We start from the raw sequence: 22,416 nt of genomic DNA, 5'->3' as shown, positions 1-22,416 counted from the left end.
TTGTCACAATTTTAAACAACTTCAGCAACAAAGGCAACTTTCTTTAACCAGACAACTAAAGCACATTTTTCTACAATCAGTCGTCAAGTCCTGAATTCCATGATCGCATTCATCCCAGGTAGATTTTTTTTCTTTAAATCCAAAATTCTGACCAACTTAAAAGCCCACAGCACCTGGTATTCCAAGTGAGTCTCCTGCGCATGTACTGACCAGGCCCTCGCCTGCTTGGCTTCCAAGATCTGATGAGATTGGGCACTCCCGGGCAGGTATGGCCGTGAGCTGGAGCACAGTATAGAAAACATAGTATATATAGATTTGTCACAATTTTAAACAACTTCAGCAACAAAGGCAACTTTCTTTAACCAGACAACGAAAAAACATTTTTCGACAATCAGTTGTCAAGTCCTGAATTCCATGATCGCATTCATCCCAGGTAGATTTTTTTTCTGTCAATTCAAAATTCTGACCAATTTAAAAGCTCACAGCACCCGGTATTCCAAGTGAGTCTCCTGCACATGTACTAACCAGGCCCGTGCCTGCCTGGCTTCCAAGATCTGACGAGATTGGGCACTCCCAGGCAGGTATGGCCGTGAGCTGGAGTACAGTATAGAAAACATAGTATATATAGATTTGTCACAATTTTAAACAACTTCAGCAACAAAGGCAACTTTCTTTAACCAGACAACTAAAGCACATTTTTCTACAATCAGTTGTCAAGTCCTGAATTCCATGATCGCATTCATCCCAGGTAGATTTTTTTTCTTTAAATCCAAAATTCTGACCAATTTAAAAGCTCACAGCACCTGGTATTCCAAGTGAGTCTCCTGCACATGTACTAACCAGGCCCGTGCCTGCTTGGCTTCCAAGATCTGACGAGATTGGGCACTCCCAGGCAGGTATGGCCGTGAGCTGGAGTACAGTATAGAAAACATAGTATATATAGATTTGTCACAATTTTAAACAACTTCAGCAACAAAGGCAACTTTCTTTAACCAGACAACGAAAACACATTTTTCGACAATCAGTCGTCAAGTCCTGAATTCCATGATCGCATTCATCCCAGGTAGATTTTTTTTCTGTCAATTCAAAATTCTGACCAATTTAAAAGCTCACAGCACCTGGTATTCCAAGTGAGTCTCCTGCACATGTACTAACCAGGCCCGTGCCTGCTTGGCTTCCAAGATCTGACGAGATTGGGCACTCCCAGGCAGGTATGGCCGTGAGCTGGAGTACAGTATAGAAAACATAGTATATATAGATTTGTCACAATTTTAAACAACTTCAGCAACAAAGGCAACTTTTTTTAACCAGACAACTAAAACACATTTTTCTACAATCAGTCGTCAAGTCCTGAATTCCATGATCGCATTCATCCCAGGTAGATTTTTTTTCTTTAAATCCAAAATTCTGACCAATTTAAAAGCCCACAGCACCTGGCATTCCAAGTGAGTCTCCTGCACATGTACTGACCAGGCCCTTGCCTGCTTGGCTTCCAAGATCTGATGAGATTGGGCACTCCCAGGCAGGTATGGCCGTGAGCTGGAGTACAGTATAGAAAACATAGTATATATAGATTTGTCACAATTTTAAACAACTTCAGCAACAAAGGCAACTTTCTTTAACCAGACAACTAAAGCACATTTTTCTACAATCAGTCGTCAAGTTCTGAATTCCATGATCGCATTCATCCCAGGTAGATTTTTTTTCTATAAATCCTAAATTCTGACCAATTTAAAAGCTCACAGCACCTGGTATTCCAAGTGAGTCTCCTGCACATGTACTAACCAGGGCCGCACCTGCTTGGCTTCCAAGGTCTGGTGAGATTGGGCACTCCCAGGCAGGTATGGCCGCGAGCTGGAGTACGGTATAGAAAACATAGTATATATAGATTTGTCACAATTTTAAACAACTTCAGCAACAAAGGCAACTTTCTTTAACCAGACAACTACAACACATTTTTATACAATCAGTCGTCAAGTCCTGAATTCCATGATCGCATTCATCCCAGGTAGATTTTTTTTCTGTCAATTCAAAATTCTGACCAATTTAAAAGCTCACAGCACCTGGTATTCCAAGTGAGTCTCCTGCACATGTACTAACCAGGCCCGTGCCTGCTTGGCTTCCGAGATCTGACGAGATTGGGCACTCCCAGGCAGGTACGGCCGTGAACTGGAACACAGTATAGAAAACATAATATATATAGATTTGTCACAATTTTAAACAACTTCAGCAACAAAGGCAACTTTTTTTAACCAGACAACTAAAACACATTTTTCTACAATCAGTCGTCAAGTCCTGAATTCCATGATCGCATTCATCCCAGGTAAAAAAAAATTCTGTCAATTCAAAATTCTGACCAATTTAAAAGCTCACAGCACCTGGTATTCCAAGTGAGTCTCCTGCACATGTACTAACCAGGCCCGTGCCTGCTTGGCTTCCAAGATCTGACGAGATTGGGCACTCCCAGGCAGGTATGGCCGTGAGCTGGAGTACAGTATAGAAAACATAGTATATATAGATTTGTCACAATTTTAAACAACTTCAGCAACAAAGGCAACTTTCTTTAACCAGACAACGAAAACACATTTTTCTACAATCAGTCGTCAAGTCCTGAATTCCATGATCGCATTCATCCCAGGTAGATTTTTTTTCTTTAAATCCAAAATTCTGACCAATTTAAAAGCCCACAGCACCTGGTATTCCAAGTGAGTCTCCTGCACATGTACTGACCAGGCCCTTGCCTGCTTGGCTTCCAAGATCTGATGAGATTGGGCACTCCCAGGCAGGTATGGCCGTGAGCTGGAGTACAGTATAGAAAACATAGTATATATAGATTTGTTACAATTTTAAACAACTTCAGCAACTTCAGCAACTTTCTTTAACCAGACAACTAAAACACATTTTTCTACAATCAGTCATCAAGTCCTGAATTCCATGATCGCATTCGTCCCAGGTAGATTTTTTTTCTGTCAATCCATAATTCTGACCAATTTAAAAGCTCACAGCACCTGGTATTCCAAGTGAGTCCCCCGCACATGTACTAACCAGGCCCATGCCTGCCTGGCTTCCAAGATCTGACGAGATTGGGCACTCCCAGGCAGGTACGGCCGTGAGCTGGAGTACAGTATAGAAAACATAGATTTGATTTGATTTGTCACAATTTTAAACAACTTCAGCAACAAAGGCAACTTTCTTGAACCAGACAACTAAAACACATTTTTCTACAATCAGTCGTCAAGTCCTGAATTCCATGATCGCATTCATCCCAGGAAGATTTTTTTCTTTAAATTCAAAATTCTGACCAATTTAAAAGCTCACAGCACCTGGTATTCCAAGTGAGTCTCCTGCACATGTACTAACCAGGCCCGTGCCTGCTTGGCTTCCAAGACCTGATGAGATCTGGCACTCCCAGGCAGGTATGGCCGTGAGCTGGAGTACAGCATAGAAAACATGGTATATATAGATTTGTCACAATTTTAAACAACTTCAGCAACAAAGGCAACTTTCTTTAACCAGACAACTAAAACACATTTTTCTACAATCAGTCGTCAAGTCCTGAATTCCATGATCGCATTCATCCCAGGTAAAAAAAAATTCTGTCAATTCAAAATTCTGACCAATTTAAAAGCTCACAGCACCTGGTATTCCAAGTGAGTCTCCTGCACATGCGCTAACCAGGCCCGTGCCTGCTTGGCTTCCAAGACCTGACGAGATTGGGCACTCCCAGGCAGGTATGGCCGTGAGCTGGAGTACAGTATAGAAAACATAGTATATATAGATTTGTCACAATTTTAAACAACTTCAGCAACAAAGGCAACTTTCTTTAACCAGACAACTAAAACACATTTTTCTACAATCAGTCGTCAAGTCCTGAATTCCATGATTGCATTCATCACAGGTAGATTTTTTTTCTTTAAATCCAAAATTCTGACCAATTTAAAAGCCCACAGCACCTGGTATTCCAAGTGAGTCTCCCACACATGTACTGACCAGGCCCTTGCCTGCTTGGCTTCCAAGATCTGACGAGATTGGGCACTCCCAGGCAGGTATGGCCGCGAGCTGGGGTACAGTATAGAAAACATAGTATATATAGATTTGTCACAATTTTAAACAACTTCAGCAACAAAGGCAACTTTCTTTAACCAGACAACTAAAGCACATTTTTCTACAATCAGTCGTCAAGTCCTGAATTCCATGATCGCATTCATCCCAGGTAGATTTTTTTTCTTTAAATCCAAAATTCTGACCAATTTAAAAGCCCACAGCACCTGGTATTCCAAGTGAGTCTCCTGCACATGTACTGACCAGGCCCTTGCCCGCTTGGCTTCCAAGATCTGATGAGATTGGGCACTCCCAGGCAGGTATGGCCGTGAGCTGGAGTACAGCATAGAAAACATAGTATATATAGATTTGTCACAATTTTAAACAACATCAGCAACAAAGGCAACTTTCTTTAACCAGACAACTAAAGCACATTTTTCTACAATCAGTCGTCAAGTCCTGAATTCCATGATCACATTCATCCCAGGTAGATTTTTTTTCTTTAAATTCAAAATTCTGACCAATTTAAAAGCTCACAGCACCTGGTATCCCAAGTGAGTCTCCTGCACATGTACTAACCAGGCCCATGCCTGCTCGGCTTCCAAGATCTGATGAGATTGGGCACTCCCAGGCAGGTATGGCCGTGAGCTAGAGCACGGCATAGAAAACATAGTATATATAGATTTGTCACAATTTTAAACAACTTCAGCAACAAAGGCAACTTTCTTTAACCAGACAACGAAAACACATTTTTCTACAATCAGTTGTCAAGTCCTGAATTCCATGATCGCATTCATCCCAGGTCGATTTTATTTCTGTCCATTCAAAATTCTGACCAATTTAAAAGCTCACAGCACCTGGTATTCCAAGTGAGTCTCCTGCACATGTACTAACCAGGCCCGTGCCTGCTTGGCTTCCAAGATCTGACGAGATTGGGCACTCCCAGGCAGGTATGGCCGTGAGCTGGGGTACAGTATAGAAAACATAGTATATATAGATTTGTCACAATTTTAAACAACTTCAGCAACAAAGGCAACTTTCTTTAACCAGACAACTAAAACACATTTTTCTACAATCAGTCGTCAAGTCCTGAATTCCATGATCGCATTCATCCCAGGTAGATTTTTTTTCTTTAAATCCAAAATTCTGACCAATTTAAAAGCTCACAGCACCTGGTATTCCAAGTGAATCTCCTGCACATGTACTGACCAGGCCCGTGCCCGCTTGGCTTCCAAGATCTGATGAGATTGGGTACTCCCAGGCAGGTATGGCCGTGAGCTGGAGTACGGTATAGAAAACATAGTATATATAGATTTGTCACAATTTTAAACAACTTCAGCAACAAAGGCAACTTTCTTCAACCAGACAACTACAACACATTTTTATACAATCAGTCGTCAAGTCCTGAATTCCATGATCGCATTCATCCCAGGTAGATTTTTTTTCTTTAAATCCAAAATTCTGACCAATTTAAAAGCTCACAGCACCTGGTATTCCAAGTGAGTCTCCTGCACATGTACTAACCACGCCCGTGCCTGCTTGGCTTCCAAGACCTGATGGGATTGGGCACTCCCGGGCAGGTATGGCCGTGAGCTGGAGGACAGTATAGAAAACATAGTATATATAGATTTGTTACAATTTTAAACAACTTCAGCAACAAAGGCAACTTTCTTTAACCAGACAACTAAAACACATTTTTCTACAATCAGTCGTCAAGTCCTGAATTCCATGATCGCATTCGTCCCAGGTAGATTTTTTTTCTGTCAATCCATAATTCTGACCAATTTAAAAGCTCACAGCACCTGGTATTCCAAGTGAGTCCCCTGCACATGTACTAACCAGGCCCGTGCCTGCTTGGCTTCCAAGACCTGATGAGATCGGGCACTCCCGGGCAGGTATGGCCGTGAGCTGGAGTACAGTATAGAAAACATGGTATATATAGATTTGTCACAATTTTAAACAACTTCAGCAACAAAGGCAACTTTCTTTAACCAGACAACTAAAACACATTTTTCTACAATCAGTCGTCAAGTCCTGAATTCCATGATCGCATTCATCCCAGGTAAAAAAAAATTCTGTCAATTCAAAATTCTGACCAATTTAAAAGCTCACAGCACCTGGTATTCCAAGTGAGTCTCCTGCACATGCACTAACCAGGCCCGTGCCTGCTTGGCTTCCAAGACCTGACGAGATTGGGCACTCCCAGGCAGGTATGGCCGTGAGCCGGAGTACAGCATAGAAAACATAGTATATATAGATTTGTCACAATTTTAAACAACTTCAGCAACAAAGGCAACTTTCTTTAACCAGACAACTAAAGCACATTTTTCTACAATCAGTCGTCAAGTCCTGAATTCCATGATCGCATTCATCCCAGGTAGATTTTTTTTCTTTAAATCCAAAATTCTGACCAATTTAAAAGCCCACAGCACCTGGTATTCCAAGTGAGTCTCCTGCACATGTACTGACCAGGCCCTTGCCTGCTGGGCTTCCAAGATCTGATGAGATTGGGCACTCCCAGGCAGGTATGGCCATGAGCTGGAGTACAGTATAGAAAACATAGTATATATAGATTTGTTACAATTTTAAACAACTTCAGCAACTTCAGCAACTTTCTTTAACCAGACAACTAAAACACATTTTTCTACAATCAGTCGTCAAGTCCTGAATTCCATGATCACATTCATCCCAGGTAGATTTCTTTTCTTTAAATTCAAAATTCTGACCAATTTAAAAGCTCACAGCACCTGGTATCCCAAGTGAGTCTCCTGCACATGTACTAACCAGGCCCATGCCTGCTCGGCTTCCAAGATCTGATGAGATTGGGCACTCCCAGGCAGGTATGGCCGTGAGCTAGAGCACGGCATAGAAAACATAGTATATATAGATTTGTCACAATTTTAAACAACTTCAGCAACAAAGGCAACTTTCTTTAACCAGACAACGAAAACACATTTTTCTACAATCAGTCGTCAAGTCCTGAATTCCATGATCGCATTCATCCCAGGTCGATTTTATTTCTGTCAATTCAAAATTCTGACCAATTTAAAAGCTCACAGCACCTGGTATTCCAAGTGAGTCTCCTGCACATGTACTAACCAGGCCCGTGCCTGCTTGGCTTCCAAGATCTGACGAGATCGGGCACTCCCAGGCAGGTATGGCCGTGAGCTGGGGTACAGTATAGAAAACATAGTATATATAGATTTGTCACAATTTTAAACAACTTCAGCAACAAAGGCAACTTTCTTTAACCAGACAACTAAAACACATTTTTCTACAATCAGTCGTCAAGTCCTGAATTCCATGATCGCATTCATCCCAGGAAGATTTTTTTCTTTAAATTCAAAATTCTGACCAATTTAAAAGCTCACAGCACCTGGTATTCCAAGTGAGTCTCCTGCACATGTACTAACCAGGCCCGTGCCTGCTTGGCTTCCAAGATCTGATGAGATTGGGCACTCCCGGGCAGGTATGGCCGTGAGCTGGAGCGCAGTATAGAAAACATAGTATATATAGATTTGTCACAATTTTAAACAACTTCAGCAACAAAGGCAACTTTCTTTAACCAGACAACTAAAGCACATTTTTCTACAATCAGTCGTCAAGTCCTGAATTCCATGATCGCATTCATCCCAGGTAGATTTTTTTTCTTTAAATCCAAAATTCTGACCAATTTAAAAGCTCACAGCACCTGGTATTCCAAGTGAATCTCCTGCACATGTACTGACCAGGCCCGTGCCCGCTTGGCTTCCAAGATCTGATGAGATTGGGTACTCCCAGGCAGGTATGGCCGTGAGCTGGAGTACGGTATAGAAAACATAGTATATATAGATTTGTCACAATTTTAAACAACTTCAGCAACAAAGGCAACTTTCTTTAACCAGACAACTACAACACATTTTTATACAATCAGTCGTCAAGTCCTGAATTCCATGATCACATTCATCCCAGGTAGATTTTTTTTCTTTAAATTCAAAATTCTGACCAATTTAAAAGCTCCCGGCACCTGGTATTCCAAGTGAGTCTCCTGCGCATGTACTAACCAGGCCCGTGCCTGCTTGGCTTCCAAGATCTGACGAGATTGGGCACTCCCAGGCAGGTACGGCCGTGAGCTGGAGTACAGTATAGAAAACATAGTATATATAGATTTGTCACAATTTTAAACAACTTCAGCAACTTCAGCAACTTTCTTTAACCAGACAACTAAAACACATTTTTCTACAATCAGTCGTCAAGTTCTGAATTCCATGATCGCATTCATCCCAGGAAGATTTTTTTCTTTAAATTCAAAATTCTGACCAATTTAAAAGCTCACAGCACCTGGTATTCCAAGTGAGTCTCCTGCACATGTACTAACCACGCCCGTGCCTGCTTGGCTTCCAAGACCTGATGGGATTGGGCACTCCCGGGCAGGTATGGCCGTGAGCTGGAGGACAGTATAGAAAACATAGTATATATAGATTTGTTACAATTTTAAACAACTTCAGCAACAAAGGCAACTTTCTTTAACCAGACAACTAAAACACATTTTTCTACAATCAGTCGTCAAGTCCTGAATTCCATGATCGCATTCGTCCCAGGTAGATTTTTTTTCTGTCAATCCATAATTCTGACCAATTTAAAAGCTCACAGCACCTGGTATTCCAAGTGAGTCCCCTGCACATGTACTAACCAGGCCCGTGCCTGCTCGGCTTCCAAGACCTGATGAGATCGGGCACTCCCGGGCAGGTATGGCCGCGAGCTGGAGTACAGTATAGAAAACATGGTATATATAGATTTGTCACAATTTTAAACAACTTCAGCAACAAAGGCAACTTTCTTTAACCAGACAACTAAAACACATTTTTCTACAATCAGTCGTCAAGTCCTGAATTCCATGATCGCATTCATCCCAGGTAAAAAAAAATTCTGTCAATTCAAAATTCTGACCAATTTAAAAGCTCACAGCACCTGGTATTCCAAGTGAGTCTCCTGCACATGCACTAACCAGGCCCGTGCCTGCTTGGCTTCCAAGACCTGACGAGATTGGGCACTCCCAGGCAGGTATGGCCGTGAGCCGGAGTACAGCATAGAAAACATAGTATATATAGATTTGTCACAATTTTAAACAACTTCAGCAACAAAGGCAACTTTCTTTAACCAGACAACTAAAGCACATTTTTCTACAATCAGTCGTCAAGTCCTGAATTCCATGATCGCATTCATCCCAGGTAGATTTTTTTTCTTTAAATCCAAAATTCTGACCAATTTAAAAGCCCACAGCACCTGGTATTCCAAGTGAGTCTCCTGCACATGTACTGACCAGGCCCTTGCCTGCTGGGCTTCCAAGATCTGATGAGATTGGGCACTCCCAGGCAGGTATGGCCATGAGCTGGAGTACAGTATAGAAAACATAGTATATATAGATTTGTTACAATTTTAAACAACTTCAGCAACTTCAGCAACTTTCTTTAACCAGACAACTAAAACACATTTTTCTACAATCAGTCATCAAGTCCTGAATTCCATGATCGCATTCGTCCCAGGTAGATTTTTTTTCTGTCAATCCATAATTCTGACCAATTTAAAAGCTCACAGCACCTGGTATTCCAAGTGAGTCCCCTGCACATGTACTAACCAGGCCCATGCCTGCCTGGCTTCCAAGATCTGACGAGATTGGGCACTCCCAGGCAGGTACGGCCGTGAGCTGGAGTACAGTATAGAAAACATAGATTTGATTTGATTTGTCACAATTTTAAACAACTTCAGCAACAAAGGCAACTTTCTTGAACCAGACAACTAAAACACATTTTTCTACAATCAGTCGTCAAGTCCTGAATTCCATGATCGCATTCATCCCAGGAAGATTTTTTTCTTTAAATTCAAAATTCTGACCAATTTAAAAGCTCACAGCACCTGGTATTCCAAGTGAGTCTCCTGCACATGTACTAACCAGGCCCGTGCCTGCTTGGCTTCCAAGACCTGATGAGATCGGGCACTCCCGGGCAGGTATGGCCGTGAGCTGGAGGACAGTATAGAAAACATAGTATATATAGATTTGTTACAATTTTAAACAACTTCAGCAACAAAGGCAACTTTCTTTAACCAGACAACTAAAACACATTTTTCTACAATCAGTCGTCAAGTCCTGAATTCCATGATCGCATTCGTCCCAGGTAGATTTTTTTTCTGTCAATCCATAATTCTGACCAATTTAAAAGCTCACAGCACCTGGTATTCCAAGTGAGTCCCCTGCACATGTACTGACCAGGCCCATGCCTGCCTGGCTTCCAAGATCTGACGAGATTGGGCACTCCCAGGCAGGTACGGCCGTGAGCTAGAGTACAGTATAGAAAACATAGATTTGATTTGATTTGTCACAATTTTAAACAACTTCAGCAACAAAGGCAACTTTCTTGAACCAGACAACTAAAACACATTTTTCTACAATCAGTCGTCAAGTCCTGAATTCCATGATCGCATTCATCCCAGGAAGATTTTTTTCTTTAAATTCAAAATTCTGACCAATTTAAAAGCTCACAGCAGCTGGTATTCCAAGTGAGTCTCCTGCACATGTACTAACCAGGCCCGTGCCTGCTTGGCTTCCAAGACCTGATGAGATCGGGCACTCCCGGGCAGGTATGGCCGTGAGCTGGAGTACAGTATAGAAAACATGGTATATATAGATTTGTCACAATTTTAAACAACTTCAGCAACAAAGGCAACTTTCTTTAACCAGACAACTAAAACACATTTTTCTACAATCAGTCGTCAAGTCCTGAATTCCATGATCGCATTCATCCCAGGAAGATTTTTTTCTTTAAATTCAAAATTCTGACCAATTTAAAAGCTCACAGCACCTGGTATTCCAAGTGAGTCTCCTGCACATGTACTAACCAGGCCCGTGCCTGCTTGGCTTCCAAGATCTGATGAGATTGGGCACTCCCGGGCAGGTATGGCCGTGAGCTGGAGCACAGTATAGAAAACATAGTATATATAGATTTGTCACAATTTTAAACAACTTCAGCAACAAAGGCAACTTTCTTTAACCAGACAACTAAAGCACATTTTTCTACAATCAGTCGTCAAGTCCTGAATTCCATGATCGCATTCATCCCAGGTAGATTTTTTTTCTTTAAATCCAAAATTCTGACCAATTTAAAAGCTCACAGCACCTGGTATTCCAAGTGAATCTCCTGCACATGTACTGACCAGGCCCGTGCCCGCTTGGCTTCCAAGATCTGATGAGATTGGGTACTCCCAGGCAGGTATGGCCGTGAGCTGGAGTACGGTATAGAAAACATAGTATATATAGATTTGTCACAATTTTAAACAACTTCAGCAACAAAGGCAACTTTCTTTAACCAGACAACTACAACACATTTTTATACAATCAGTCGTCAAGTCCTGAATTCCATGATCACATTCATCCCAGGTAGATTTTTTTTCTTTAAATTCAAAATTCTGACCAATTTAAAAGCTCCCGGCACCTGGTATTCCAAGTGAGTCTCCTGCGCATGTACTCACCAGGCCCGTGCCTGCTTGGCTTCCAAGATCTGACGAGATTGGGCACTCCCAGGCAGGTACGGCCGTGAGCTGGAGTACAGTATAGAAAACATAGTATATATAGATTTGTCACAATTTTAAACAACTTCAGCAACAAAGGCAACTTTCTTTAACCAGACAACTAAAACACATTTTTCTACAATCAGTCGTCAAGTTCTGAATTCCATGATCGCATTCATCCCAGGAAGATTTTTTTCTTTAAATTCAAAATTCTGACCAATTTAAAAGCTCACAGCACCTGGTATTCCAAGTGAGTCTCCTGCACATGTACTAACCACGCCCGTGCCTGCTTGGCTTCCAAGACCTGATGGGATTGGGCACTCCCGGGCAGGTATGGCCGTGAGCTGGAGGACAGCATAGAAAACATAGTATATATAGATTTGTTACAATTTTAAACAACTTCAGCAACAAAGGCAACTTTCTTTAACCAGACAACTAAAACACATTTTTCTACAATCAGTCGTCAAGTCCTGAATTCCATGATCGCATTAGTCCCAGGTAGATTTTTTTTCTGTCAATCCATAATTCTGACCAATTTAAAAGCTCACAGCACCTGGTATTCCAAGTGAGTCCCCTGCACATGTACTAACCAGGCCCGTGCCTGCTTGGCTTCCAAGACCTGATGAGATCGGGCACTCCCGGGCAGGTATGGCCGTGAGCTGGAGTACAGTATAGAAAACATGGTATATATAGATTTGTCACAATTTTAAACAACTTCAGCAACAAAGGCAACTTTCTTTAACCAGACAACTAAAACACATTTTTCTACAATCAGTCGTCAAGTCCTGAATTCCATGATCGCATTCATCCCAGGTAAAAAAAAAATTCTGTCAATTCAAAATTCTGACCAATTTAAAAGCTCGCAGCACCTGGTATTCCAAGTGAGTCTCCTGCACATGCACTAACCAGGCCCGTGCCTGCTTGGCTTCCAAGACCTGACGAGATTGGGCACTCCCAGGCAGGTATGGCCGTGAGCCGGAGTACAGCATAGAAAACATAGTATATATAGATTTGTCACAATTTTAAACAACTTCAGCAACAAAGGCAACTTTCTTTAACCAGACAACTAAAGCACATTTTTCTACAATCAGTCGTCAAGTCCTGAATTCCATGATCGCATTCATCCCAGGTAGATTTTTTTTCTTTAAATCCAAAATTCTGACCAATTTAAAAGCCCACAGCACCTGGTATTCCAAGTGAGTCTCCTGCACATGTACTGACCAGGCCCTTGCCTGCTGGGCTTCCAAGATCTGATGAGATTGGGCACTCCCAGGCAGGTATGGCCATGAGCTGGAGTACAGTATAGAAAACATAGTATATATAGATTTGTTACAATTTTAAACAACTTCAGCAACTTCAGCAACTTTCTTTAACCAGACAACTAAAACACATTTTTCTACAATCAGTCATCAAGTCCTGAATTCCATGATCGCATTCGTCCCAGGTAGATTTTTTTTCTGTCAATCCATAATTCTGACCAATTTAAAAGCTCACAGCACCTGGTATTCCAAGTGAGTCCCCTGCACATGTACTAACCAGGCCCATGCCTGCCTGGCTTCCAAGATCTGACGAGATTGGGCACTCCCAGGCAGGTACGGCCGTGAGCTGGAGTACAGTATAGAAAACATAGATTTGATTTGATTTGTCACAATTTTAAACAACTTCAGCAACAAAGGCAACTTTCTTGAACCAGACAACTAAAACACATTTTTCTACAATCAGTCGTCAAGTCCTGAATTCCATGATCGCATTCATCCCAGGAAGATTTTTTTCTTTAAATTCAAAATTCTGACCAATTTAAAAGCTCACAGCACCTGGTATTCCAAGTGAGTCTCCTGCACATGTACTAACCAGGCCCGTGCCTGCTTGGCTTCCAAGACCTGATGAGATCGGGCACTCCCGGGCAGGTATGGCCGTGAGCTGGAGGACAGTATAGAAAACATAGTATATATAGATTTGTTACAATTTTAAACAACTTCAGCAACAAAGGCAACTTTCTTTAACCAGACAACTAAAACACATTTTTCTACAATCAGTCGTCAAGTCCTGAATTCCATGATCGCATTCGTCCCAGGTAGATTTTTTTTCTGTCAATCCATAATTCTGACCAATTTAAAAGCTCACAGCACCTGGTATTCCAAGTGAGTCCCCTGCACATGTACTGACCAGGCCCATGCCTGCCTGGCTTCCAAGATCTGACGAGATTGGGCACTCCCAGGCAGGTACGGCCGTGAGCTAGAGTACAGTATAGAAAACATAGATTTGATTTGATTTGTCACAATTTTAAACAACTTCAGCAACAAAGGCAACTTTCTTGAACCAGACAACTAAAACACATTTTTCTACAATCAGTCGTCAAGTCCTGAATTCCATGATCGCATTCATCCCAGGAAGATTTTTTTCTTTAAATTCAAAATTCTGACCAATTTAAAAGCTCACAGCAGCTGGTATTCCAAGTGAGTCTCCTGCACATGTACTAACCAGGCCCGTGCCTGCTTGGCTTCCAAGACCTGATGAGATCGGGCACTCCCGGGCAGGTATGGCCGTGAGCTGGAGTACAGTATAGAAAACATGGTATATATAGATTTGTCACAATTTTAAACAACTTCAGCAACAAAGGCAACTTTCTTTAACCAGACAACTAAAACACATTTTTCTACAATCAGTCGTCAAGTCCTGAATTCCATGATCGCATTCATCCCAGGAAGATTTTTTTCTTTAAATTCAAAATTCTGACCAATTTAAAAGCTCACAGCACCTGGTATTCCAAGTGAGTCTCCTGCACATGTACTAACCAGGCCCGTGCCTGCTTGGCTTCCAAGATCTGATGAGATTGGGCACTCCCGGGCAGGTATGGCCGTGAGCTGGAGCACAGTATAGAAAACATAGTATATATAGATTTGTCACAATTTTAAACAACTTCAGCAACAAAGGCAACTTTCTTTAACCAGACAACTAAAACACATTTTTCTACAATCAGTCGTCAAGTCCTGAATTCCATGATCGCATTCATCCCAGGAAGATTTTTTTCTTTAAATTCAAAATTCTGACCAATTTAAAAGCTCACAGCACCTGGTATTCCAAGTGAGTCTCCTGCACATGTACTAACCAGGCCCGTGCCTGCTTGGCTTCCAAGATCTGATGAGATTGGGCACTCCCGGGCAGGTATGGCCGTGAGCTGGAGCACAGTATAGAAAACATAGTATATATAGATTTGTCACAATTTTAAACAACTTCAGCAACAAAGGCAACTTTCTTTAACCAGACAACTAAAGCACATTTTTCTACAATCAGTCGTCAAGTCCTGAATTCCATGATCGCATTCATCCCAGGTAGATTTTTTTTCTTTAAATCCAAAATTCTGACCAATTTAAAAGCTCACAGCACCTGGTATTCCAAGTGAATCTCCTGCACATGTACTGACCAGGCCCGTGCCCGCTTGGCTTCCAAGATCTGATGAGATTGGGTACTCCCAGGCAGGTATGGCCGTGAGCTGGAGTACGGTATAGAAAACATAGTATATATAGATTTGTCACAATTTTAAACAACTTCAGCAACAAAGGCAACTTTCTTTAACCAGACAACTACAACACATTTTTATACAATCAGTCGTCAAGTCCTGAATTCCATGATCACATTCATCCCAGGTAGATTTTTTTTCTTTAAATTCAAAATTCTGACCAATTTAAAAGCTCCCGGCACCTGGTATTCCAAGTGAGTCTCCTGCGCATGTACTCACCAGGCCCGTGCCTGCTTGGCTTCCAAGATCTGACGAGATTGGGCACTCCCAGGCAGGTACGGCCGTGAGCTGGAGTACAGTATAGAAAACATAGTATATATAGATTTGTCACAATTTTAAACAACTTCAGCAACAAAGGCAACTTTCTTTAACCAGACAACTAAAACACATTTTTCTACAATCAGTCGTCAAGTTCTGAATTCCATGATCGCATTCATCCCAGGAAGATTTTTTTCTTTAAATTCAAAATTCTGACCAATTTAAAAGCTCACAGCACCTGGTATTCCAAGTGAGTCTCCTGCACATGTACTAACCACGCCCGTGCCTGCTTGGCTTCCAAGACCTGATGGGATTGGGCACTCCCGGGCAGGTATGGCCGTGAGCTGGAGGACAGCATAGAAAACATAGTATATATAGATTTGTTACAATTTTAAACAACTTCAGCAACAAAGGCAACTTTCTTTAACCAGACAACTAAAACACATTTTTCTACAATCAGTCGTCAAGTCCTGAATTCCATGATCGCATTAGTCCCAGGTAGATTTTTTTTCTGTCAATCCATAATTCTGACCAATTTAAAAGCTCACAGCACCTGGTATTCCAAGTGAGTCCCCTGCACATGTACTAACCAGGCCCGTGCCTGCTTGGCTTCCAAGACCTGATGAGATCGGGCACTCCCGGGCAGGTATGGCCGTGAGCTGGAGTACAGTATAGAAAACATGGTATATATAGATTTGTCACAATTTTAAACAACTTCAGCAACAAAGGCAACTTTCTTTAACCAGACAACTAAAACACATTTTTCTACAATCAGTCGTCAAGTCCTGAATTCCATGATCGCATTCATCCCAGGTAAAAAAAAAATTCTGTCAATTCAAAATTCTGACCAATTTAAAAGCTCACAGCACCTGGTATTCCAAGTGAGTCTCCTGCACATGCACTAACCAGGCCCGTGCCTGCTTGGCTTCCAAGACCTGACGAGATTGGGCACTCCCAGGCAGGTATGGCCGTGAGCCGGAGTACAGCATAGAAAACATAGTATATATAGATTTGTCACAATTTTAAACAACTTCAGCAACAAAGGCAACTTTCTTTAACCAGACAACTAAAGCACATTTTTCTACAATCAGTCGTCAAGTCCTGAATTCCATGATCGCATTCATCCCAGGTAGATTTTTTTTCTTTAAATCCAAAATTCTGACCAATTTAAAAGCCCACAGCACCTGGTATTCCAAGTGAGTCTCCTGCACATGTACTGACCAGGCCCTTGCCTGCTGGGCTTCCAAGATCTGATGAGATTGGGCACTCCCAGGCAGGTATGGCCATGAGCTGGAGTACAGTATAGAAAACATAGTATATATAGATTTGTTACAATTTTAAACAACTTCAGCAACTTCAGCAACTTTCTTTAACCAGACAACTAAAACACATTTTTCTACAATCAGTCATCAAGTCCTGAATTCCATGATCGCATTTGTCCCAGGTAGATTTTTTTTCTGTCAATCCATAATTCTGACCAATTTAAAAGCTCACAGCACCTGGTATTCCAAGTGAGTCCCCTGCACATGTACTAACCAGGCCCATGCCTGCCTGGCTTCCAAGATCTGACGAGATTGGGCACTCCCAGGCAGGTACGGCCGTGAGCTGGAGTACAGTATAGAAAACATAGATTTGATTTGATTTGTCACAATTTTAAACAACTTCAGCAACAAAGGCAACTTTCTTGAACCAGACAACTAAAACACATTTTTCTACAATCAGTCGTCAAGTCCTGAATTCCATGATCGCATTCATCCCAGGAAGATTTTTTTCTTTAAATTCAAAATTCTGACCAATTTAAAAGCTCACAGCACCTGGTATTCCAAGTGAGTCTCCTGCACATGTACTAACCAGGCCCGTGCCTGCTTGGCTTCCAAGACCTGATGAGATCGGGCACTCCCGGGCAGGTGTGGCCGTGAGCTGGAGGACAGTATAGAAAACATAGTATATATAGATTTGTTACAATTTTAAACAACTTCAGCAACAAAGGCAACTTTCTTTAACCAGACAACTAAAACACATTTTTCTACAATCAGTCGTCAAGTCCTGAATTCCATGATCGCATTCGTCCCAGGTAGATTTTTTTTCTGTCAATCCATAATTCTGACCAATTTAAAAGCTCACAGCACCTGGTATTCCAAGTGAGTCCCCTGCACATGTACTAACCAGGCCCATGCCTGCCTGGCTTCCAAGATCTGACGAGATTGGGCACTCCCAGGCAGGTACGGCCGTGAGCTAGAGTACAGTATAGAAAACATAGATTTGATTTGATTTGTCACAATTTTAAACAACTTCAGCAACAAAGGCAACTTTCTTGAACCAGACAACTAAAACACATTTTTCTACAATCAGTCGTCAAGTCCTGAATTCCATGATCGCATTCATCCCAGGAAGATTTTTTTCTTTAAATTCAAAATTCTGACCAATTTAAAAGCTCACAGCAGCTGGTATTCCAAGTGAGTCTCCTGCACATGTACTAACCAGGCCCGTGCCTGCTTGGCTTCCAAGACCTGATGAGATCGGGCACTCCCGGGCAGGTATGGCCGTGAGCTGGAGTACAGTATAGAAAACATGGTATATATAGATTTGTCACAATTTTAAACAACTTCAGCAACAAAGGCAACTTTCTTTAACCAGACAACTAAAACACATTTTTCTACAATCAGTCGTCAAGTCCTGAATTCCATGATCGCATTCATCCCAGGTAAAAAAAAATTCTGTCAATTCAAAATTCTGACCAATTTAAAAGCTCACAGCACCTGGTATTCCAAGTGAGTCTCCTGCACATGCACTAACCAGGCCCGTGCCTGCTTGGCTTCCAAGACCTGACGAGATTGGGCACTCCCAGGCAGGTATGGCCGTGAGCTGGAGTACAGCATAGAAAACATAGTATATATAGATTTGTCACAATTTTAAACAACTTCAGCAACAAAGGCAACTTTCTTTAACCAGACAACTAAAACACATTTTTCTACAATCAGTCGTCAAGTCCTGAATTCCATGATCGCATTCATCCCAGGTAAAAAAAAATTCTGTCAATTCAAAATTCTGACCAATTTAAAAGCTCACAGCACCTGGTATTCCAAGTGAGTCTCCTGCACATGCACTAACCAGGCCCGTGCCTGCTTGGCTTCCAAGACCTGACGAGATTGGGCACTCCCAGGCAGGTATGGCCGTGAGCCGGAGTACAGCATAGAAAACATAGTATATATAGATTTGTCACAATTTTAAACAACTTCAGCAACAAAGGCAACTTTCTTTAACCAGACAACTAAAGCACATTTTTCTACAATCAGTCGTCAAGTCCTGAATTCCATGATCGCATTCATCCCAGGTAGATTTTTTTTCTTTAAATCCAAAATTCTGACCAATTTAAAAGCCCACAGCACCTGGTATTCCAAGTGAGTCTCCTGCACATGTACTGACCAGGCCCTTGCCTGCTGGGCTTCCAAGATCTGATGAGATTGGGCACTCCCAGGCAGGTATGGCCATGAGCTGGAGTACAGTATAGAAAACATAGTATATATAGATTTGTTACAATTTTAAACAACTTCAGCAACTTCAGCAACTTTCTTTAACCAGACAACTAAAACACATTTTTCTACAATCAGTCATCAAGTCCTGAATTCCATGATCGCATTCGTCCCAGGTAGATTTTTTTTCTGTCAATCCATAATTCTGACCAATTTAAAAGCTCACAGCACCTGGTATTCCAAGTGAGTCCCCTGCACATGTACTAACCAGGCCCATGCCTGCCTGGCTTCCAAGATCTGACGAGATTGGGCACTCCCAGGCAGGTACGGCCGTGAGCTGGAGTACAGTATAGAAAACATAGATTTGATTTGATTTGTCACAATTTTAAACAACTTCAGCAACAAAGGCAACTTTCTTGAACCAGACAACTAAAACACATTTTTCTACAATCAGTCGTCAAGTCCTGAATTCCATGATCGCATTCATCCCAGGAAGATTTTTTTCTTTAAATTCAAAATTCTGACCAATTTAAAAGCTCACAGCACCTGGTATTCCAAGTGAGTCTCCTGCACATGTACTAACCAGGCCCGTGCCTGCTTGGCTTCCAAGACCTGATGAGATCGGGCACTCCCGGGCAGGTGTGGCCGTGAGCTGGAGCACAGTATAGAAAACATAGTATATATAGATTTGTTACAATTTTAAACAACTTCAGCAACAAAGGCAACTTTCTTTAACCAGACAACTAAAACACATTTTTCTACAATCAGTCGTCAAGTCCTGAATTCCATGATCGCATTCGTCCCAGGTAGATTTTTTTTCTGTCAATCCATAATTCTGACCAATTTAAAAGCTCACAGCACCTGGTATTCCAAGTGAGTCCCCTGCACATGTACTAACCAGGCCCATGCCTGCCTGGCTTCCAAGATCTGACGAGCTTGGGCACTCCCAGGCAGGTACGGCCGTGAGCTAGAGTACAGTATAGAAAACATAGATTTGATTTGATTTGTCACAATTTTAAACAACTTCAGCAACAAAGGCAACTTTCTTGAACCAGACAACTAAAACACATTTTTCTACAATCAGTCGTCAAGTCCTGAATTCCATGATCGCATTCATCCCAGGAAGATTTTTTTCTTTAAATTCAAAATTCTGACCAATTTAAAAGCTCACAGCAGCTGGTATTCCAAGTGAGTCTCCTGCACATGTACTAACCAGGCCCGTGCCTGCTTGGCTTCCAAGACCTGATGAGATCGGGCACTCCCGGGCAGGTATGGCCGTGAGCTGGAGTACAGTATAGAAAACATGGTATATATAGATTTGTCACAATTTTAAACAACTTCAGCAACAAAGGCAACTTTCTTTAACCAGACAACTAAAACACATTTTTCTACAATCAGTCGTCAAGTCCTGAATTCCATGATCGCATTCATCCCAGGTAAAAAAAAATTCTGTCAATTCAAAATTCTGACCAATTTAAAAGCTCACAGCACCTGGTATTCCAAGTGAGTCTCCTGCACATGCACTAACCAGGCCCGTGCCTGCTTGGCTTCCAAGACCTGACGAGATTGGGCACTCCCAGGCAGGTATGGCCGTGAGCTGGAGTACAGCATAGAAAACATAGTATATATAGATTTGTCACAATTTTAAACAACTTCAGCAACAAAGGCAACTTTCTTTAACCAGACAACTAAAACACATTTTTCTACAATCAGTCGTCAAGTCCTGAATTCCATGATCGCATTCATCCCAGGTAGATTTTTTTTCTTTAAATCCAAAATTCTGACCAATTTAAAAGCCCACAGCACCTGGTATTCCAAGTGAGTACCCCGCACATGTACTGACCAGGCCCTTGCCTGCTTGGCTTCCAAGATCTGACGAGATCAGGCACTCCCAGGCAGGTATGGCCGCAAGCTGGGGTACAGTATAGAAAACATAGTATATATAGATTTGTCACAATTTTAAACAACTTCAGCAACAAAGGCAACTTTCTTTAACCAGACAACTAAAGCACATTTTTCTACAATCAGTCGTCAAGTCCTGAATTCCATGATCGCATTCATCCCAGGTAGATTTTTTTTCTTTAAATCCAAAATTCTGACCAATTTAAAAGCCCACAGCACCTGGTATTCCAAGTGAGTCTCCTGCACATGTACTGACCAGGCCCTTGCCTGCTGGGCTTCCAAGATCTGATGAGATTGGGCACTCCCAGGCAGGTATGGCCGTGAGCTGGAGTACAGTATAGAAAACATAGTATATATAGATTTGTTACAATTTTAAACAACTTCAGCAACTTCAGCAACTTTCTTTAACCAGCCAACTAAAACACATTTTTCTACAATCAGTCATCAAGTCCTGAATTCCATGATCGCATTCGTCCCAGGTAGATTTTTTTTCTGTCAATCCATAATTCTGACCAATTTAAAAGCTCACAGCACCTGGTATTCCAAGTGAGTCTCCTGCACATGTACTAACCAGGCCCGTGCCTGCTTGGCTTCCAAGACCTGACGAGATCGGGCACTCCCAGGCAGGTATGGCCGTGAGCTGGAGTACAGTATAGAAAACATGGTATATATAGATTTGTCACAATTTTAAACAACTTCAGCAACAAAGGCAACTTTCTTTAACCAGACAACTAAAACACATTTTTCTACAATCAGTCGTCAAGTCCTGAATTCCATGATCGCATTCATCCCAGGTAAAAAAAAATTCTGTCAATTCAAAATTCTGACCAATTTAAAAGCTCACAGCACCTGGTATTCCAAGTGAGTCTCCTGCACATGCACTAACCAGGCCCGTGCCTGCTTGGCTTCCAAGACCTGACGAGATTGGGCACTCCCAGGCAGGTATGGCCGTGAGCTGGAGTACAGTATAGAAAACATAGTATATATAGATTTGTCACAATTTTAAACAACTTCAGCAACAAAGGCAACTTTCTTTAACCAGACAACTAAAACACATTTTTCTACAATCAGTCGTCAAGTCCTGAATTCCATGATCGCATTCATCACAGGTAGATTTTTTTTCTTTAAATCCAAAATTCTGACCAATTTAAAAGCCCACAGCACCTGGTATTCCAAGTGAGTCTCCCGCACATGTACTGACCAGGCCCTTGCCTGCTTGGCTTCCAAGATCTGACGAGATTGGGCACTCCCAGGCAGGTATGGCCGCGAGCTGGGGTACAGTATAGAAAACATAGTATATATAGATTTGTCACAATTTTAAACAACTTCAGCAACAAAGGCAACTTTCTTTAACCAGACAACTAAAGCACATTTTTCTACAATCAGTCGTCAAGTCCTGAATTCCATGATCGCATTCATCCCAGGTAGATTTTTTTTCTTTAAATCCAAAATTCTGACCAATTTAAAAGCCCACAGCACCTGGTATTCCAAGTGAGTCTCCTGCACATGTACTGACCAGGCCCTTGCCTGCTTGGCTTCCAAGATCTGATGAGATCGGGCACTCCCAGGCAGGTATGGCCGTGAGCTGGAGTACAGCATAGAAAACATAGTATATATAGATTTGTCACAATTTTAAACAACATCAGCAACAAAGGCAACTTTCTTTAACCAGACAAC

At 41.8% G+C, this 22,416-nt stretch overlaps 71 pseudogenes; all 71 read right to left on the bottom strand.

The window, feature by feature from the left end:
- Nucleotides 1-161: 161 nt before the first annotated feature.
- LOC137896815 (5S ribosomal RNA) lies at nt 162-280 on the bottom strand (annotated as a pseudogene).
- Nucleotides 281-476: 196 nt separating this feature from the next.
- On the bottom strand, nt 477-595 carry LOC137896854 (5S ribosomal RNA; annotated as a pseudogene).
- Nucleotides 596-791: 196 nt separating this feature from the next.
- Nucleotides 792-910, bottom strand: LOC137897157 (5S ribosomal RNA; annotated as a pseudogene).
- A 196-nt stretch (nt 911-1,106) lies between these two features.
- Nucleotides 1,107-1,225, bottom strand: LOC137897144 (5S ribosomal RNA; annotated as a pseudogene).
- Nucleotides 1,226-1,421: 196 nt separating this feature from the next.
- Nucleotides 1,422-1,540, bottom strand: LOC137896448 (5S ribosomal RNA; annotated as a pseudogene).
- Nucleotides 1,541-1,736: 196 nt separating this feature from the next.
- Nucleotides 1,737-1,855, bottom strand: LOC137897421 (5S ribosomal RNA; annotated as a pseudogene).
- A 196-nt stretch (nt 1,856-2,051) lies between these two features.
- On the bottom strand, nt 2,052-2,170 carry LOC137897043 (5S ribosomal RNA; annotated as a pseudogene).
- Nucleotides 2,171-2,366: 196 nt separating this feature from the next.
- On the bottom strand, nt 2,367-2,485 carry LOC137897133 (5S ribosomal RNA; annotated as a pseudogene).
- Nucleotides 2,486-2,681: 196 nt separating this feature from the next.
- Nucleotides 2,682-2,800, bottom strand: LOC137897788 (5S ribosomal RNA; annotated as a pseudogene).
- Nucleotides 2,801-2,996: 196 nt separating this feature from the next.
- LOC137897129 (5S ribosomal RNA) lies at nt 2,997-3,115 on the bottom strand (annotated as a pseudogene).
- Nucleotides 3,116-3,311: 196 nt separating this feature from the next.
- Nucleotides 3,312-3,430, bottom strand: LOC137896973 (5S ribosomal RNA; annotated as a pseudogene).
- A 196-nt stretch (nt 3,431-3,626) lies between these two features.
- On the bottom strand, nt 3,627-3,745 carry LOC137897368 (5S ribosomal RNA; annotated as a pseudogene).
- A 196-nt stretch (nt 3,746-3,941) lies between these two features.
- LOC137896332 (5S ribosomal RNA) lies at nt 3,942-4,060 on the bottom strand (annotated as a pseudogene).
- A 196-nt stretch (nt 4,061-4,256) lies between these two features.
- Nucleotides 4,257-4,375, bottom strand: LOC137896349 (5S ribosomal RNA; annotated as a pseudogene).
- A 196-nt stretch (nt 4,376-4,571) lies between these two features.
- LOC137896976 (5S ribosomal RNA) lies at nt 4,572-4,690 on the bottom strand (annotated as a pseudogene).
- Nucleotides 4,691-4,886: 196 nt separating this feature from the next.
- Nucleotides 4,887-5,005, bottom strand: LOC137897120 (5S ribosomal RNA; annotated as a pseudogene).
- Nucleotides 5,006-5,201: 196 nt separating this feature from the next.
- Nucleotides 5,202-5,320, bottom strand: LOC137896439 (5S ribosomal RNA; annotated as a pseudogene).
- A 196-nt stretch (nt 5,321-5,516) lies between these two features.
- LOC137897103 (5S ribosomal RNA) lies at nt 5,517-5,635 on the bottom strand (annotated as a pseudogene).
- Nucleotides 5,636-5,831: 196 nt separating this feature from the next.
- LOC137896925 (5S ribosomal RNA) lies at nt 5,832-5,950 on the bottom strand (annotated as a pseudogene).
- A 196-nt stretch (nt 5,951-6,146) lies between these two features.
- Nucleotides 6,147-6,265, bottom strand: LOC137897012 (5S ribosomal RNA; annotated as a pseudogene).
- Nucleotides 6,266-6,461: 196 nt separating this feature from the next.
- Nucleotides 6,462-6,580, bottom strand: LOC137897095 (5S ribosomal RNA; annotated as a pseudogene).
- A 196-nt stretch (nt 6,581-6,776) lies between these two features.
- On the bottom strand, nt 6,777-6,895 carry LOC137896975 (5S ribosomal RNA; annotated as a pseudogene).
- A 196-nt stretch (nt 6,896-7,091) lies between these two features.
- Nucleotides 7,092-7,210, bottom strand: LOC137897705 (5S ribosomal RNA; annotated as a pseudogene).
- Nucleotides 7,211-7,405: 195 nt separating this feature from the next.
- Nucleotides 7,406-7,524, bottom strand: LOC137897846 (5S ribosomal RNA; annotated as a pseudogene).
- A 196-nt stretch (nt 7,525-7,720) lies between these two features.
- Nucleotides 7,721-7,839, bottom strand: LOC137896437 (5S ribosomal RNA; annotated as a pseudogene).
- Nucleotides 7,840-8,035: 196 nt separating this feature from the next.
- LOC137896983 (5S ribosomal RNA) lies at nt 8,036-8,154 on the bottom strand (annotated as a pseudogene).
- A 195-nt stretch (nt 8,155-8,349) lies between these two features.
- On the bottom strand, nt 8,350-8,468 carry LOC137897101 (5S ribosomal RNA; annotated as a pseudogene).
- Nucleotides 8,469-8,664: 196 nt separating this feature from the next.
- Nucleotides 8,665-8,783, bottom strand: LOC137897366 (5S ribosomal RNA; annotated as a pseudogene).
- Nucleotides 8,784-8,979: 196 nt separating this feature from the next.
- On the bottom strand, nt 8,980-9,098 carry LOC137897011 (5S ribosomal RNA; annotated as a pseudogene).
- Nucleotides 9,099-9,294: 196 nt separating this feature from the next.
- On the bottom strand, nt 9,295-9,413 carry LOC137897094 (5S ribosomal RNA; annotated as a pseudogene).
- A 196-nt stretch (nt 9,414-9,609) lies between these two features.
- On the bottom strand, nt 9,610-9,728 carry LOC137897040 (5S ribosomal RNA; annotated as a pseudogene).
- Nucleotides 9,729-9,924: 196 nt separating this feature from the next.
- LOC137896846 (5S ribosomal RNA) lies at nt 9,925-10,043 on the bottom strand (annotated as a pseudogene).
- A 196-nt stretch (nt 10,044-10,239) lies between these two features.
- On the bottom strand, nt 10,240-10,358 carry LOC137897168 (5S ribosomal RNA; annotated as a pseudogene).
- A 196-nt stretch (nt 10,359-10,554) lies between these two features.
- Nucleotides 10,555-10,673, bottom strand: LOC137897354 (5S ribosomal RNA; annotated as a pseudogene).
- A 195-nt stretch (nt 10,674-10,868) lies between these two features.
- Nucleotides 10,869-10,987, bottom strand: LOC137897845 (5S ribosomal RNA; annotated as a pseudogene).
- Nucleotides 10,988-11,183: 196 nt separating this feature from the next.
- On the bottom strand, nt 11,184-11,302 carry LOC137896436 (5S ribosomal RNA; annotated as a pseudogene).
- Nucleotides 11,303-11,498: 196 nt separating this feature from the next.
- On the bottom strand, nt 11,499-11,617 carry LOC137897190 (5S ribosomal RNA; annotated as a pseudogene).
- A 195-nt stretch (nt 11,618-11,812) lies between these two features.
- LOC137897100 (5S ribosomal RNA) lies at nt 11,813-11,931 on the bottom strand (annotated as a pseudogene).
- A 196-nt stretch (nt 11,932-12,127) lies between these two features.
- Nucleotides 12,128-12,246, bottom strand: LOC137896924 (5S ribosomal RNA; annotated as a pseudogene).
- A 197-nt stretch (nt 12,247-12,443) lies between these two features.
- On the bottom strand, nt 12,444-12,562 carry LOC137897273 (5S ribosomal RNA; annotated as a pseudogene).
- A 196-nt stretch (nt 12,563-12,758) lies between these two features.
- LOC137897093 (5S ribosomal RNA) lies at nt 12,759-12,877 on the bottom strand (annotated as a pseudogene).
- Nucleotides 12,878-13,073: 196 nt separating this feature from the next.
- On the bottom strand, nt 13,074-13,192 carry LOC137897039 (5S ribosomal RNA; annotated as a pseudogene).
- Nucleotides 13,193-13,388: 196 nt separating this feature from the next.
- Nucleotides 13,389-13,507, bottom strand: LOC137896845 (5S ribosomal RNA; annotated as a pseudogene).
- A 196-nt stretch (nt 13,508-13,703) lies between these two features.
- Nucleotides 13,704-13,822, bottom strand: LOC137897167 (5S ribosomal RNA; annotated as a pseudogene).
- Nucleotides 13,823-14,018: 196 nt separating this feature from the next.
- Nucleotides 14,019-14,137, bottom strand: LOC137897353 (5S ribosomal RNA; annotated as a pseudogene).
- A 195-nt stretch (nt 14,138-14,332) lies between these two features.
- LOC137897844 (5S ribosomal RNA) lies at nt 14,333-14,451 on the bottom strand (annotated as a pseudogene).
- Nucleotides 14,452-14,646: 195 nt separating this feature from the next.
- LOC137897841 (5S ribosomal RNA) lies at nt 14,647-14,765 on the bottom strand (annotated as a pseudogene).
- A 196-nt stretch (nt 14,766-14,961) lies between these two features.
- Nucleotides 14,962-15,080, bottom strand: LOC137896435 (5S ribosomal RNA; annotated as a pseudogene).
- Nucleotides 15,081-15,276: 196 nt separating this feature from the next.
- Nucleotides 15,277-15,395, bottom strand: LOC137897189 (5S ribosomal RNA; annotated as a pseudogene).
- A 195-nt stretch (nt 15,396-15,590) lies between these two features.
- Nucleotides 15,591-15,709, bottom strand: LOC137897099 (5S ribosomal RNA; annotated as a pseudogene).
- A 196-nt stretch (nt 15,710-15,905) lies between these two features.
- Nucleotides 15,906-16,024, bottom strand: LOC137896923 (5S ribosomal RNA; annotated as a pseudogene).
- A 197-nt stretch (nt 16,025-16,221) lies between these two features.
- Nucleotides 16,222-16,340, bottom strand: LOC137897010 (5S ribosomal RNA; annotated as a pseudogene).
- A 196-nt stretch (nt 16,341-16,536) lies between these two features.
- LOC137897092 (5S ribosomal RNA) lies at nt 16,537-16,655 on the bottom strand (annotated as a pseudogene).
- Nucleotides 16,656-16,851: 196 nt separating this feature from the next.
- Nucleotides 16,852-16,970, bottom strand: LOC137897036 (5S ribosomal RNA; annotated as a pseudogene).
- Nucleotides 16,971-17,166: 196 nt separating this feature from the next.
- LOC137897134 (5S ribosomal RNA) lies at nt 17,167-17,285 on the bottom strand (annotated as a pseudogene).
- Nucleotides 17,286-17,481: 196 nt separating this feature from the next.
- On the bottom strand, nt 17,482-17,600 carry LOC137897035 (5S ribosomal RNA; annotated as a pseudogene).
- A 196-nt stretch (nt 17,601-17,796) lies between these two features.
- Nucleotides 17,797-17,915, bottom strand: LOC137897352 (5S ribosomal RNA; annotated as a pseudogene).
- Nucleotides 17,916-18,111: 196 nt separating this feature from the next.
- LOC137897009 (5S ribosomal RNA) lies at nt 18,112-18,230 on the bottom strand (annotated as a pseudogene).
- A 196-nt stretch (nt 18,231-18,426) lies between these two features.
- On the bottom strand, nt 18,427-18,545 carry LOC137897008 (5S ribosomal RNA; annotated as a pseudogene).
- A 196-nt stretch (nt 18,546-18,741) lies between these two features.
- LOC137897091 (5S ribosomal RNA) lies at nt 18,742-18,860 on the bottom strand (annotated as a pseudogene).
- A 196-nt stretch (nt 18,861-19,056) lies between these two features.
- LOC137897034 (5S ribosomal RNA) lies at nt 19,057-19,175 on the bottom strand (annotated as a pseudogene).
- A 196-nt stretch (nt 19,176-19,371) lies between these two features.
- On the bottom strand, nt 19,372-19,490 carry LOC137897132 (5S ribosomal RNA; annotated as a pseudogene).
- Nucleotides 19,491-19,686: 196 nt separating this feature from the next.
- LOC137897314 (5S ribosomal RNA) lies at nt 19,687-19,805 on the bottom strand (annotated as a pseudogene).
- A 196-nt stretch (nt 19,806-20,001) lies between these two features.
- Nucleotides 20,002-20,120, bottom strand: LOC137897351 (5S ribosomal RNA; annotated as a pseudogene).
- A 196-nt stretch (nt 20,121-20,316) lies between these two features.
- Nucleotides 20,317-20,435, bottom strand: LOC137897007 (5S ribosomal RNA; annotated as a pseudogene).
- A 196-nt stretch (nt 20,436-20,631) lies between these two features.
- Nucleotides 20,632-20,750, bottom strand: LOC137897373 (5S ribosomal RNA; annotated as a pseudogene).
- Nucleotides 20,751-20,946: 196 nt separating this feature from the next.
- LOC137896939 (5S ribosomal RNA) lies at nt 20,947-21,065 on the bottom strand (annotated as a pseudogene).
- A 196-nt stretch (nt 21,066-21,261) lies between these two features.
- On the bottom strand, nt 21,262-21,380 carry LOC137896562 (5S ribosomal RNA; annotated as a pseudogene).
- A 196-nt stretch (nt 21,381-21,576) lies between these two features.
- On the bottom strand, nt 21,577-21,695 carry LOC137897005 (5S ribosomal RNA; annotated as a pseudogene).
- Nucleotides 21,696-21,891: 196 nt separating this feature from the next.
- On the bottom strand, nt 21,892-22,010 carry LOC137896831 (5S ribosomal RNA; annotated as a pseudogene).
- A 196-nt stretch (nt 22,011-22,206) lies between these two features.
- Nucleotides 22,207-22,325, bottom strand: LOC137896341 (5S ribosomal RNA; annotated as a pseudogene).
- Nucleotides 22,326-22,416: the final 91 nt, after the last annotated feature.

The sequence above is a fragment of the Brachionichthys hirsutus genome, chromosome 7 (assembly GCF_040956055.1).
Source record: "Brachionichthys hirsutus isolate HB-005 chromosome 7, CSIRO-AGI_Bhir_v1, whole genome shotgun sequence".
Classification (NCBI taxonomy): domain Eukaryota; kingdom Metazoa; phylum Chordata; class Actinopteri; order Lophiiformes; family Brachionichthyidae; genus Brachionichthys; species Brachionichthys hirsutus.
This window is presented reverse-complemented; position numbering and strand designations above follow the sequence as displayed.